Here is an 11,099-nt window from a genome sequence, read left to right on the forward strand (position 1 = left end):
CAAAGGGCCACCGTACAGAGGACAGTCCCTTCAGAGGGACAGAATAAAGCCTCTGGCAGGTTAGCTCTCTACATCTACCACAGTTACATTTTACATTATTGTACATTAATATTTATGATTTATTTATTTATTTTGCAGCTCCATTAAACATCAGTGATTCTGATTCTAGACATGAAGAGCGAACAACTGAATGTTTTGAATATGTTTAAAATGTCAACTCGGATTTATCGATTTATTCATTTATTTTTATTTTTTGGTTTCAATGTTTCACATGTTGTGATTTTTGTTTTGTTTTAAGTGCAATACTCATCCAAACAGCTGTGAGTGCTTCATCTATAAATATCAGTCTGTGTGACAGTAACAGTCAACACAATGTAAAGACGAGTACAACGTGTGTGTCACCTTCTTTTAATACACACACACACACACACACACACACACACACACACACACACACACACACACTCTGATGGCAGTTCTATAAACAGTCGTCAGTGTGTCACAGGCCGCAAAACACATTCATTAGTGAGTCTTTGTGCATTTATTGTTTTAAAATCAGGAGCTCAGGTCGATCAGAGTCATGCCGAAAACAAAAACAAATCAATATTACATTGATATTATTTTGTTTTATCATTATATATTGTAAATGTTCTGTTGTAGGTCTTGAAGACTGTTTCCTAGATGATTGATCGGATCTTATTTGAGTGTTCAATGAGTGGTCATCACATAAAGTCACTTTTTCAGAGACAAATATAACATTTTTAGGATCAGAATTAAAAACAGTTTTATTGCCGGTTGCAGGTTTTCACACAGTAAACGCAGTAAAATAAATAAAACAAGCAGTGAAAACCTCAAGAACCAAATATAGAAAATACAAATGTATAATGAAGTTATATAAAATATAACTGTTGTACTAAATGTGTAAAGAAATATAAAAATAAAATACATCATATGTTTGTGGAGGTAAATAGAGGAAGGAGGGGTGCAATGGGAAATAATCCAGGAATAAATACACGAGTGCATAAGTGAATACATCATCAGTTTAATGGAAAAGTAAATAAACTGGGGAATTCATCCAAAAGAAACTAAAATACAAAAGTAAATTAACAGATGTCACATTCATTTATCTAATTGATATCTACATTTATTTTTTATATTATTTTAGGTGTAATGAGTGACACATTCATGTATCTGTTATACCCTTTATTTATCTCCGTATCTATATTTTTATTTTAGTTTAGATCCTCTGTATAATTTCTCCACAGCAGCAACAGTCCGTCAGTAAACTGCACCTCCTCACAACCCTCTGCTGCTGACTGATTTATGATGACATGATGGATTAAATGTAAATATCCTGTTAAATCCTGTTAAAGCGACATCACAGTGATCTTTTATTCTCTCTCTGTGATTCTGTCACTTCTGTCTGCAGGTCGAACATCAGCCTGCTGCAGTTCTGCTGCTCCTCCACACGATGGCGCTGCTGCACTGACAAACAAATACACAGTCATACAACATTATATTCATAATTGATATTTTATTTTCATGATTGACTCATTCTGAGATACATTTCGACTATGAATGATGTTTTCCTTTTTTTTACTGTCTTACAGTATGTTTAATTCAATTAATTTCTACGTTTCTATGTGTTGTTTCCATCCTTAATGCTGGTTTAACCTATTTTCAATTAACTGAGAGACTACAATTACATTTATTAATGTGATATATGATGTGTTTCAGAAGTTAAGACTTGTCTTCATTCAGCAGAGAGTTTGACAACTCCGCCATTGTTCTGCTTCCAGTAACTTCCGGCCGCGAAAAACTGACCAATGGCGAGCGAGATACCTTTTAAACAGTGTTAATGATTTTGGTTGAAGCAGCTTTTAAGGACACAAGAGAAAAGTTGGAGTTAACCGTCAGTACCAACGAAAACGTGAGTGAATTTAATGTAGAACTAAGTGGACTTTGTGTCCAGTCTTTTAGTTCTGTGTAACATTAAGTTACAGAAAGATAACAGTTAGGTTAGTGTAAGCTAACTGTTAAAACGTATAACGAGCTAGCTAACTAAGATAACGTTACATGAAGGTTTTCTGCTATTATCTTTTGTTACTGATGTACACAAAGTATAGATTTTATTTGTAAACCTTTTTGGTTTCTCAGCATTATTGGTGTTTCATATTATACATTATATATCCTTATTTATAAAGTTAATACTAACTGAAACTTCTGGTGTACAGCACTTGAGAAAATTGTTATTGGTCAAATAAGAAGTGTTATTTTTAAGATAACTTGTGAGAAGAATATTTTGAAGATATCAAGCCGAGTGGACTGAACTGAACATACCTGAGTTTGAGAAGTGGTAACAGGCTCCTGTGACTTCCTGTAAGTGAAGAGAGGGGCGGAGCAACACTGAACAGGCTCTTCAGGTACATGAGCACAGGTAGACAGCACTGAAGCTGATATAATTTGGACATTGGGGAAGACTCAGGAGGATTATCATGGCAGCACTCTGTGCAGACAGACGTGATGTGATGTTGCTCCTCCATGATCACGCTATATAAACTCAAATCTCAAATCTCAACATGCCGTCGGTGTCTCTGAGTCTTCTTCATATCGCCTGAACGGTCAAGTGAGCCGAAATTCCACAACATGCTTTGAGCTCACACTTAATGTTTCTCCTCTTAGACTGACTTCCACCTGAGGATGAGCGTCTGTGTGGTGGAGGAGGACAGAGCAGAGTCTCCAGGACCCGTCTGTCTGTCTGTGAAGAGTGACCAGTCTAAAGATAGTCCTCTGTTATTCAGTCATGAACCTGGACCCTCAGCCACAAAGTGAGAGAACTGACACTGGCTTATTTTTATGATTCACTTTCAGTTATCTCTGCCAGTGTTTGTTTTGTTTGATGATTTTGTATCTTTATATTAAAAATGTGACTTCAGTAATTTTAACATCTTCCTCTTCATGCCTGTTTCAGCTGTCAGTCACCTAGAAGAATGAAATCTATTGTAAGAAGATGTTACAAATATTTATTTTTGTTAGAAAAGTTTTTAAAAGTTTAGTCTCATTCTCTCCTCATCAAAAACGGACTCTTTGGGATTGTAGGACGGGTCCACCGCCATCCCACAGCGCCGTTATTTGATGAGGTGGGAATGATACTCAAATATCAACTTTTCTCACTTTTCCCTTTAATATTGGATGCACCTGAGAAAAGATGTTGGTGTTTGCAGAGTTCAGCCCAACAGACAGAGAGAGTCTCCAGGATCCAGCTGTGTGTCCATGCAGAGTGACCAGTCCGATGATCCACCGTCAGTCTGCAGTGATGAACCTGGACCCTCACACACAAAGTAAAAAGCTGTTTTTACTGTAAACTCACCCGATGAAGATGATGCACTGAGGGTAAAGATTTAATGTTTGCTGAAGGATTTACGTTGATGATGCAGCACTGGATACTGTTATTGATTAAGATGGATCTTATGCAGGGTTTCATAACTTCACAGGGGCGCGAAAGAGCAAGCTGTCGACTGAGACGTGTTTGAGACGCTGAACGGTCCAATATTGAAGCAGCTCCTTCTGTCAATTTAAATCAAAACAAGTGAACACGTAAGAATATTTTGTGGGGAGGCAGGGGTGCTAGAAAAATATCACTTCAATAGATCTAAAATCGGTTAAATAAAGATATTTTAAAGTGATCTTATAAAATATAATGTATGAATGTAAGAAATAAATATGAATTGTTTTTATGTTTGATTTTGAAAAATGTTCTTTTTGACCAATCATGTGACACAGCCTGTGTGACATGAGACGTTAGTGGTCATTTACTCGTTTTCATTCATAAAGCTAACTTTCTATTACACGATAAGCAGTGATCTATGAGTGAGTTGGTATAGTTCAGTTTTCAACTTCATGCTTGACACAATTGTCCTCTGATAGGATACTGACGTTGTTTAAAAGAATTGCTTGCCCAAATGTCCAACTTTGCCCATGCAAGATCAGGGTTTCCCCCAGAAAACTTGCTAAGCCTGGTGGTAGGTTGGAAGGGCGGCCCACCGGCGGCGAAGCATGTTTTTTTTGTGACAGGGACCTGACACAGGCCAGCAACTGACTGATTGCAGTGCCCTATAGGTAACATATTCATGACGTAGTAGAGTGGTTCCATACTGCCTTGCATTAAATCAGTGTTAAAAGTTAATTTGTATGGTGGGCAATTACGTGCTTTAGGAGCTAGTTAGGGCTTTTAAAACCACCAATTATGGCTTCATGCTCCATGTTAAATGCTGCAGCGATTGACAAGCCTACAACATGAAAACAGTGCAAGCTAACTATTGGATATTTCAATATAGATATTTCATTATAATCAGTAACATATACATTTGAAACAATGTGGCATTGTTACATTTGCTTCTGCTTGCTGCCATATTGATGCTGGTGAGATGGTGGAGAGACCCAACATGAGCGTTTTACACATCTTGCTTCTAAGTAATGCAAGGAGCTTCAATAAAAGCTCTGGTCGAGGATCCCTGCATTGCTTGCTGGTGAAGGTTGTGACAGACTGGGCAAAACATACCTAAAATCGAAACTTTGACTTTATTAAAACAGCTACCGCCATAGCTTACCTAACACTGAATTTGATAGCGGCATCTTACTACTAAACCACTGTGAAATTAGCGTAGTTAATATTTCACGTAGTACAAAACAACCAAAATTGAATATCGGGTCCACCAACTAATTTTGATTAAATCCGCTGGTTCTATGTTTCGACCCGTGGCTTAGCCAACGTTGCGCCACTGCACACCTGGTCAACAGGTGAACCAGCAAGTTCAACGTCTCCGCCTTTGTTTGTCTGACTTCAGAGGGAAAAAAAAGTTTTTTGGCCTTTTCTTTGTGACATCCCGTTATGTTCAATCACAAGTAGCCTAGTTTGTGTGTTTGTCTGTCTTCCTGTCCGTCCTCCCACCCGTCCTACCAACTCTTTGTCACATTTCTGCCTGAAAAACAGCGTCTGTCACCGGCATTAAACTTTAACTCACCGAGTGTTTGTGATGAAAATAAATCACAGCGACGGTCAGCCCTCCGGACCGAGATTTCACTGAACTTTCCCCCAGAAAACAGCCTCTGTCACCACGAGTGAGTCAGACAGCATCCAGTTTACTGATGGTGATTATGTCATTATGTGATTTAGAGTGAAAAACATAACTTTGTCACTTTCCAGGATGTTTGGTGGGTCAGTATCTCAATCATTACACATTATAACAGCATCCATATGATTATAAACTGTCAGTAGGTTTAGATTGACAAGAGGACACCTGGGAAACACCTTGAAAACACACAGACATCATCAACATGATGTTTACCGTCACGCCTCTTTAGGAGCCGCAGCGCCAGCTTTCTGTGTGAATTACACAGCGGTTCGTCTTGAAGGCGGAGATGCTTCGCTCTGTGTGAATCACCATCAGCGGAGAATTGGCGAACCACCGCTGCAGAGGTTTTTTTCGATGAAAATAATGTGAAAAACTGGGGTCGTCTTATAGCTGGGGTCTAACCGTTGACACATGCTGACAGTCGTCTGGGTCGCTACACGACCGCAACGGCAGAGGGCGCCAGCTTATTGTAGAGACGTCACTGACACTGTGGCTGGGTTATCTGTCAATGACAGCGGAGAAGAAGTGACAGGAGACAAAAAATGGAGAGACGCTGTGATTGTACGGAGCAAAGTGGATCAAAAGTGGGGAAAGTTAACAGACATCTGAGGCGGAGCTATGATGCTAATTTTATGATAATGGTGATCAATGCAGCGGAGGCGGGCAGCCAAGAAATATGGAGTTACGGAGTGTAACGTCCGAACATGGCGGGTCCAAAAAGACCATCTGAAAAACACTAACAGCATCCATATGATTATAAACCGTCCGCAGATTTAGATTGACATGGGGGGACACCTGGGAAACACCGACGTCGTCATCATGACGTGTACCATCACGCCTCTTTAGGAGCCGCAGCGTCGGGTTTCTGTGTGAATTACACAGCGGTACGGCGGAGATGATTTGCTCTGCAGAAGTACCATGAGGGACGTGAGATGAGTCCACAGGAGCTAACCGAGGCTGACAGGGAAGTTCTTCTGAAGCTGGGGAGGCTGGCGTTTGAGCATCTGGAGACAGGAAACATCATGTTCTACCAAGAAGACCTGGAGCGCTGTGGTCTTAATGTCACAGAGGCCTCGGTGTACTCAGGAGTTTGTACAGAGATCTTCAGAAGAGAGAGTGTGATCTTCCAGAAAACAGTCTACTGCTTTGTTCATCTGAGCGTTCAGGAGTTTCTGGCTGCAGTCTACATGTTCCACTGTCACATCAACAGGAACACAGAAGTGTTGGAGGATTTCCTGGGAAAATTGGTGGATTATGAAGATAGTTGCCCATCCCTGGACGACTTTCTCAGCAGTGCCATGGAGAAATCCTTGTGGAGTGAAAATGGCCACCTGGACCTGTTTGTTTGCTTCCTTCATGGCCTCTCTCTGAAGTCTAACCAGAGACTCTTAGCAGGCCTGCTGGGTCAGACAGACAACAGTTAAGAAATCATCCAGAGAGCCATCAACAACCTGAAGGAGATGAACAGTGATGAGATCTCTCCTGACAGAAGCATCAACATCTTCCACTGTCTGATGGAGATGAACGACCACTCAGTCCATCAGGAGATCCAAGAGTTCCTGAAGTCAGAGAACAGATCAGAGAAGGAACTCACTGTGATCCACTGCTCAGCTCTGGCCTACATGCTGCAGATGTCAGAGGAGGTTTTGGATGAGTTCGACATGAAGAAGTACAACACAACAGTTCTGGGAAAACATAGACTGATTACAGCTGTGAGGAACTGCAGAAAGGCTGAGTAAGTGAGTTCTGTCAAATTATCCTCATCAGATGGACCAAGTTAATATAGTGTCCTCTTTCAGAATATCATATTTTGGTATATAGGTGTCATTGCAGATTTTCTGGCTGTCGACTCTCAAACATTCAATGTGAAGTGGTTGTCTCAGCGCTGAGGTCCAACCCCTCCCACCTGGAGACTCTGAGGTCAGTTCACAGACTTTTTTTTTTTTTTTTTTTTGCTCAATGAATGTGAAGTGAACTCTGATGATATTTATGATATCATATTCTTATATGGCTGCTGTGGTGTGTCTTAAACCAGAGCTGAGAGTAACAACAGAAGCCTAACACAGGTCAAACCATCACAACAAAGCAGGATTCAAGTTCTGTTTGACAATTTTAAATACTGAGCTGGAGAAGGAAAAGTACTCTTGGTTGTAATCCCCAACTTATAAGTTCAGATTCCCTGGCAAATTATTCAAATTGTACAAATGACATTTAAAAACAACAAAAATCAGACAAAGTGCTCTATTTAATTGTGTCATGTTTACGGCCACTAGTTTTTTCCCCTTGTGTCTCCTGTTTTTTCCCTCTCTTGTGTTACATGTGCCTCCCCGGTTTTGTCTTCTTCTTTTGGGTTCACCCAGTTCAATCATAACAGTATAAATTCAGCAAACATTGACCCAGAGAACCTGACTCTCCACCCTTCAGTCAAGCTCTTGGTGCATCTATGAGTCTCTTCTGTGATTGCCACCCCCAGACAAATGGCCAAACGGAGGGAGCCAACCAAAATTTGGAAGCTGATCTCCTCTGTGTAACAACATTCAAAACAAATTTTAAGAAATCCTAAAATCAAAACATGAAACATGGAATTGATGAGATCTTTTTATTATAAAGTTCAGTTAAATTTCAGGAGCGTGATTCAACTACTACATCAAAATCATTCTGATTCTGCTTCTCATTTGAATGTGAAGGTGCAGCACTCTTCTACAAACATGTGATACACCTACTTAAAACCTACTTATATTGATGACATTTGGATGATATTTGGAGAAGAATATGGTGAACACAATGACAAATTCGCATCTGACTGGATTATAAGTTGATTATTTTTGCATCATTCACTCTTTCTCCAGATTGATTGGCTCCAAGTTGTCAGAGATCAGCTGTGCTTCTCTGGCCTCAGCTCTGAACTCCAACCCCTCCCATCTGAGAGAGCTGGAGCTGAGCTACAACTACTTGCATGATTCAGGAGTGAAGCTGCTGTGTGATTTTCTGCAAAGTACACACTGTAGACTGGAGACTCTGAGGTGGGACACCATTTTTCACTTATGTGTTGCAGACCTAAGGATCATATTTTTTTCCAACATTTCTATGAAGCTATATGGTGCTTATAGTGACTCAGTAGTTTAAAAGAAATATTGTAGATGTCTTTTGTTCGCATTTCTTCAGAATTCATCCTGACATGTTTGTCATCTTTGGAAGTTTTGGGATCTCTCTTTGGGATCCCTCAACTTTTAACTCTGAACACATAACATTATCACTTGACACGTATGACTGAATGACTGAATTGACTGAATGTATGCCTGAACAGTGTCTTATTTATTGCTATTTATTTATATCTTTTTTATCCTTTTATCGATGCACTGATAGGAGAAGCACTCCTAAATTTCGTGGTCTACTCGATGTACAATGACAATAAAGGATTTCTATTCAATTCTATTCTATTCTATTCTATTCTATTCTATTCTATTCTGTTCTATCTTAAGTTAAATCTTAAATCAGTTAGTTTGGTTGTTTTCTTTGTGTTTGGCTGCACAAGATAAGTTTGTAGATGAGCCACTGGTGGAGCTACAGAGTTTAAGAGGTGGAGTCACTACGTCTTTATTGAAGCAGCAGCATGTAGTCATCAGTATTAATGAGAGCTCTTTTTCACTTTGTGTATTTGGCAGCTTTGAACCTGCATCCTGTTGGGTTCAGATGTTTGGAGTTTCATTTTCTAAACATTCTTCAGCTCTCTGAACAGATTATTAACCACTGAATGATTTGAAGTGGAAACATTGTCTTCTAAACCTATATAATTCATTCTTTATTAAGACTGAGTCGCTGCTGGTTGTCAGAGATCAGCTGTGCTTCTCTGGCCTCAGCTCTGAGGTCCAACCCCTCCCATCTGAGAGAGCTGGACCTGAGTCACAACGAACTGCAGGATTCAGGAGTGAAGCTGCTGTGTGATTTTCTGCAGAGTCCACACTGTAGACTGGAGACTCTGAGGTCAGACATTTTTTTGATTTTTTTCTTCTGTGCTGCAGACATAAGGCCAATATTAAAGTGATCAACACTGAATGTCTTCATGCCATAATAAAGTCTGTTTTCTTCTTCTTCTGTGACACACACACAAATTCTCGACTGAATAAAAAAAGGCAACTCTATTTTCAGTCTTTTGCCAAACCATTCACTGGTGTCCTTATTCTACTAGAATACAATATGAAACACAATTGACAGATAACTGGTTTGCGGAGTGGATGTTCAACCTGTCTTTAAATTTGCGATCCCTGCTTATTATTATAATTATTATTTTTCTTTTATTCAACGTGCAGTGTTGTTATCACACACTGACGTCATCGTCATCACTTCAGTTAAATCATACCATTTTTTGTTTCAGGCATAAATGTTTGAGCTCCAAGTTTAACACCTGTATTGTAATCACCTTCAATTCCGATTCAGACAACTTTATTAATCGTACCAGGGGTAATTTGTTTGAACAGCTTGCTTTGCACACATACTAAAGCATACAGTAACATGTAGACACAGAAATATATGAGTAATAAAGAAAACACGAATAAGATACAATAAAATGAAATAAAATATCTTAAGGAGTTCAGTAGTGTAAGGTAATCTATAATAAATAGAAGTTGTTAAAGTTATAGTTAAACAGACAAAAATAAGATGTCTTCATTTCTGTTTCAAAAGCCATTCATAAAAACAGTTGAGACTCTGTAGTATGCATGCTTGACCAGTAGGTGGAGGTGTAACTTTGCAATTAAACACCATAGAATAACCCTGTGCACCACATCACAGTAATGCTGCAGCAGATCTGCTTTGCTGTGGGAGTGTTAATAAACTCAGCAGAGTCAGCAGCACAAACACAGCACAACAGTTTGCCATTGTTGTTGTCGTCTTCGTATTCATGCACGGCTGAATACGAAACACATGTGTAGAGTACACAAAGACTGGAAGGGTGGCATTTAAAAAACATTTTGCTCTGGAACCTGATTTAAAAAGTTTGTGTTTTTGGGCACCAAAAGCAGCAACACAGTGGCATTATTCAGTGTTCTGAGTTCCTTTTCAATTTTTGTATTTGACTGTTTTGAATCTGCAGTTTCTATTTTCTAAATGCTAAAACTTCTTCAGCTCTGAACAGATTGTTAAACAAATAGGTGCTGTATTGTAGGCAACTGGTCTTGTTGTTTTGTTCCAGTTGCCTACGATACAGCGCCTAGATTTACAGTTACCTGGATGACTGAGAACCTTCATCAACATTATTAAAAATAATTTATTCTTTATTCAGATTGAGGAATTGCAGTGTATTCGAGATCAGCTGTGCTTCTCTGGCCTCAACTCTGAAGTCCAACCCCTCCCATCTGAGAGAGCTGGAGCTGGATTACAATGGCCTGCAGCATTCAAGAGTGAAGCTGCTGTCTGATTTTGTGGATAGTCCACACTGTAGGCTGGAGACTATTATCAAAGTAAAGATACAATATTTCCTGCTTTCTTCAGTGAAGCTCTGAGAGGAGAATTGTGTTTAAGTTGATGTAAAGAAGACTGTTGTGTTCCTATCGACAGGATACAGGATACTCTATATGTACATATTTCTTCAGTTTTTAACAGCTTTGAAACGTAACTGTCTAAAGTGAGCAGAGAATGTCTTTCTGTTTCTGCTTTAATGATGCATTAGTGACACCTGCTCCACTTGTGAAGTCCCTGTATTAATTTCTGCGCAGCCGTTGAAAAGACAACAGGATTTTTTCTGTTGTCCTCAAAGTCACAAATAACAACAACACAGAACAAAACTTGAGTTCTTGTAATCATTCAGTCTGAATTAGAAATGGGTCACCAGGTGACCTTCCTCTTCCCGGCTAGCAGACACGTTTCATTATTCTATATGCATCACATTGTCTGGCTGAAGCAGAAAATTAGTCTATTCCCAGTTGAATGACACCTGATGTCTGTCTTCCCTTCTCATCAGATTGA

General features: G+C 39.5%; 1 protein-coding gene and 1 long non-coding RNA gene across 3 annotated transcripts in view; both read left to right on the forward strand.

Annotated features, from left to right (window-relative positions):
* Positions 1–11,099, forward strand: part of LOC115581335 (GTPase IMAP family member 8-like) — a 451,552-nt gene that overhangs the window by 377,928 nt on the left and 62,525 nt on the right. The window lies entirely within an intron of this gene.
* LOC115581404 (uncharacterized) lies at positions 1,813–3,655 on the forward strand. Its single transcript, XR_003984032.1, has 3 exons — positions 1,813–1,930; positions 2,683–2,828; positions 3,225–3,655. It is a non-coding gene; the product is annotated as an uncharacterized LOC115581404 (long non-coding RNA).

This window comes from Sparus aurata, chromosome 5 (genome assembly GCF_900880675.1).
Source record: "Sparus aurata chromosome 5, fSpaAur1.1, whole genome shotgun sequence".
Lineage (NCBI taxonomy): Eukaryota > Metazoa > Chordata > Actinopteri > Spariformes > Sparidae > Sparus > Sparus aurata.